This window comes from Adiantum capillus-veneris, chromosome 6 (genome assembly GCF_014529385.1).
Source record: "Adiantum capillus-veneris isolate H3 chromosome 6, ASM1452938v2, whole genome shotgun sequence".
Classification (NCBI taxonomy): Eukaryota; Viridiplantae; Streptophyta; class Polypodiopsida; order Polypodiales; family Pteridaceae; genus Adiantum; species Adiantum capillus-veneris.
Window position 1 is genome coordinate 173,024,762 of NC_140936.1, and position 4,519 is coordinate 173,029,280.

The window sequence follows — 4,519 nt, forward strand, 5'->3', positions numbered from 1 at the left end:
GGGCTAGATCGAGAGTCAGTAGTGAAGTACTATGCAGCCCAGGCAGAGAAGAAACGAAAGAAGTTCAATCGCAACCTTGTCAAGAAAGGTATCAAGGAAGGTTCTTTAGTGCTCAGATACGACAATCGCTTTGATTGCAGAAAGGATGGTAAGTTCTTGCTTAAGTGCGAAGGCCCTTTTGTAGTGATACAGAGGTTCTCAAATGGTAGTTACCAACTAGGTGACCTAGATGGTAAGGTACATCAGACCCCGGTAAATGGTTGGAGATTGAAGGCCTACCAATGTCGTCTTTCACAGCCATATGCTGGTGAAATCAATGCTAAGGATGGTTCAGAGGAGAGCTCATCATATTCGAGCTCCAACTAAGGTAACAATCATGTACATAGTTGTTTCAAAAAAAAAAAAAAAAGGAAAAAAAAGAGAAGAAAAAAAGAAAAAAAGAGAATGCTACCAGTGAAAGCGGATATTGACAATGGATGGGGTATGGCTTTCAAGGGTCTAGGAGACCAGTTGTTAGTCATGGATGGATACAATTATTTATCAGAAAGGACTAAACAGGGTGCATCAGCCAAGAAAGCAGTAACATGGCAAATACAATTGGTACCAGGTGGGCAAGTATTCAAGAGAACCCTATTGTAGCACAACCTACAGCTAGAGGTATCAAATACCTCTAGCTTAAGGGGGAGGGCTATATGATGCATGGTTTTTAGGACCCCTTCTGAAGATGCAATAAAGGCACAGTCAGTTGTTGGGGAGATGAGGATACTCTAGTCCAAGGGATCTCGAAAGAGAAGAAAAATCTACTTCACAAGCACCAAAGAGTAAAAAGTGTCATGGACAGAAGATACGTGGGAACGAGCTCTTATGCATGCCTACAACCTATATCTTACAGAATAGCCCATTCTAGGTGTGAATTTCTAGTGAAATTGACACGAGGATGTTCGTGTGGACTCACAGCATAGCATACTCCGTTTTCACTTTTTTACCGACAGTAAATATTTTTTACCACAGTAAATATTTTTTACCTGTAGTAAATATTTTTCACCTACATGGTAAATACAAATCACTTTTTACCTACAGTAACATTTTTTACCCATGGTAAATATTTTTTAGTGCACCATAAGTATTTGGTAGGTAACAGTTCACTGTTACTAGAAGCAGTGATTGGGCATCAACAATGCAGTTACAGGAGGAGAAAAGGGGAAAATCTTATGGTAAAGGTGAGTCAACAGGGATAAAGACTTTTGAGTTGAAAAGAGACATGCTGATTTTTTCAAAGAACACATGTCAAAAGAAGCCATAATTGAGGATTTTTTGAGAATTTGATATTCAGGAGGACCCAGCTGCCACCTCCCCCCCGCAGGTCCCCCCCTGACATGTGCAAAACCTCTAGTTTCAACAGCCACCTTATCTGCTCTTAAATGCTGGTCAAGGCCTTATCCCCATGTGTCACAATCAGAAAAATCAGCATTTACCCTCCCCTCTCACATCACTCTAGAGAATATCTTGATGGTGACATATGAGGTGATCTCAATCTGTTGACCACCCTAAGAAAAAAGTAACCCCAATCAGGGGATTTAAGCATGTTTATCCCTAATCCTAAACACTCTCAAAAACCTATATAAGGAGGCCTTCTCTCACTCAAAACCAACACTTCACCCACTTCACCAAGCAACGAAGCTATGACGACATTGCTCACAACGAGGAGCTATGGATGGAGCTCTACTCTCTCTCCCTCTCACTCTCTCCCCCTCTAGTATGCTACATTACTAGCCCTAAAACCTAAATAAGGAGTCTTCTCTCATGCTCCATGGCCACCATCCTCGCCATCATTCTCTAAGGTATTGATGTATTGCTAGTAGGATCATACCTAGTTGCTAGGTTGATTGTTTTTGACAAGGGATTATGCCATCCATTATTTTCCTATCTTCATGATAATTAGAGTTGGATACTCTATTACACATAAATAATGCCAAATTTTAAATTTGGATTACTTTATTATTATGTATGTATGTATGCACCCCCATTGGCTATAAACCAAAGCGTATTGTGATCCATTTGGTACTGTCCTTCAAGAGTCACCATAGATGCTTCTTGGGGTATTATTGATGAAGATGCATGTGATGTTCAAGTCTTGCAATCTTCATCTCCATAATAGTTGACTTGCACCAAAGTTTTGTCATAAGTTAAATCCTTTGGTTGCAAGAATCTTACAACTGATGTTCTTGGCAAGTGTGGATGATTTCCTAGTATAGGTTTTGCTCTTTCTGCCCGTCGAGGTTGGTGTTGTGTAATTCATATTTCCTACTCATGGGGCATAATTAGTCACTTGAGGTGCTCTTGTAAGCTAATGTAAGGGCTTGACATGACGGGATTTAACAAGTAGATTACTCGGGAAGGAAAAGAACAAAAGTTCCTTGATCTAGATTTTTACCTCTTTCAATTCAATTAAAAATTTACTTAGATTTCTTTGAGTAGGGAAATGGAGAGAGCTTTTGGAGGGAGCCTTTAAGGGAGCATCATGACACCTTGTGGACCAGACATCTCTCATTGCATGTTGTTATCAGATGGATCTACTCTTGCCATAGGAGCTACAGGAGGTCTTGGAACACTTGTCCCAGCCTCTGCTCTTTGCTTTGATCTTATTTCTGCTTCTCGGGTTCTATCCCATCTATGCCATTTCTCGGACTGAGCTGGGTGCTCCCTGAAAGGATCTTCTTCCTCCTCCGTGTCAGTCTTTTCAGATTCATCATCATTGTGGTCAGAAGTTGATAAAGTTAAATATTCTACTGGGCATGTTCTTGTGCTTGATTTATTGCCCTTGCAGTTCTTCTTGTATATACTCCTATTCCTTTAGGGGCTCTTACTGTTCTTGCGGCAGGGAGTTGACTTTTGATAGTCCATTCCTCCATAGAACCCGCCGGTGGTAACTCATCTATCATTCCCACCGCACAGTAGGCCAATCTTGTCAAAGCCAACCCACAATTCATATGCATTGTATTGGGCGCTTTCTTTCTCTTTTGCAAAAGCTTTTAGCTCTGTCAAGATGAACTCTGTGAAGTTGAGAGACCATATTTGTCTGTTTCCTATAAGTGCCTTTGTGAAGAAAGCGACTACCCTTCGGTGTGGTCTAGTGTACCTCACTGCTTTTCCATGTGTAAAATGTTGTGTAAATATCCGCAGCGGTAACTCCACCTCTTTATGCAGTAAGTCTTTAAATGTGTAGTCTTGAGTCCTAGCCAAAATAAAAGTTGCATTTGACTCCTCTAGTGTATTCCTAGACATTAGGCTCACATTTCCTCTAGGACTCTTCAAAGCTTCAGACACCATTGCTTCGGTGATATTTACCTCCACTAGCATTCTGTCTCTGTCATCAATACTAGCAGTTCCTTCTTCTGTAAGGGAGCTTAACATCTGGTAAGCACTCTTCACATCCATTCCCCATGGTGGAATGGTAAATAGGGGACTAATGCAACCTTGCTGTATATTGTTACTACATCCTGATGCCTTACTAGCATTTGTAAATTTTCTGGCAAGATGCTTACTGTCCATGCTGTCTCTTCAGTAGTTTTGAAGGTTCTTGTAAAGACTCCTGAGTTGAATGCTCTTAGAGTCTCTTTGTCGATATAACACTCTTGTGCCAAATGAATCCTAGTGATTTCAAATGGCTCCATCTCTTCAAGCTGTTGCTTTTTGCTTTTGTACCTGGTCTTCCGTTGTTGTTGAGGTTGAGATGCCATTTCACCTGTAAGTAGGAGACATTATAGTGCACATGAGCAAAGTTTTAAGCATGAAATATGGTTATTCATGACTCTGTTCGGATCCGTTGAAGTAGACATCTAAGTTCTAAATTTTGACGCTTAGTGTGCGGACACAAAATTGATGATATCTCTCAAGTTCACACTCAATTTTTGATGCAGCTTGACCCAATGGGTTTGTAATTACCTAGGCCAACTATATGCCAAAGCTTATGTGTATGTATGAAGAACAACAAGAAATCGCGATCTCTTACGTAATGCATGGTGATATATTTTTTCATCATAGTTGCAATGTGCAGATAGTGTATAATGCAATGAGAATGACAAGAAATTATATGAACTTTAAAATGACCCTGTTTTAGCCATTTCCTATGCTGCAAACTCTGAAATGACTATATTTGACTTATGATGAGCATTTAATGGTTTGATATGGTTCTATACCTACTCATTACTTAGTATAAGTGCTATGGAACACAATGATGTCATTTGTTTGTATTCTTCAGAAGACCAGTAAGAAATCGCAATCTCTTACCTAATTCACAGTGACATAATTTGACAAGATGATGGTGTTATACACACTGATATGACTCTAGTGAGTGTGTTTTCATGCAAAGTTTGGTTATCTATGGTCAATTAGGCTCTATGCAACACTTTTCAACATCTTTTGTGGTCTTGAAGTGTTATTTTAGTTTAGTTCATTTGTGTTAATTTTTAAAGCGTCTTGGTTGATTCCCGCCACTACCCTACATATCTTTGACATT

The 4,519-nt window shown here is 39.8% G+C and overlaps 1 pseudogene; it reads right to left on the minus strand.

Moving 5' to 3' along the window:
- Positions 1–2,786: 2,786 nt before the first annotated feature.
- LOC147456723 (uncharacterized) lies at positions 2,787–3,740 on the minus strand (annotated as a pseudogene).
- Between the last annotated feature and the right edge of the window lie 779 nt (positions 3,741–4,519).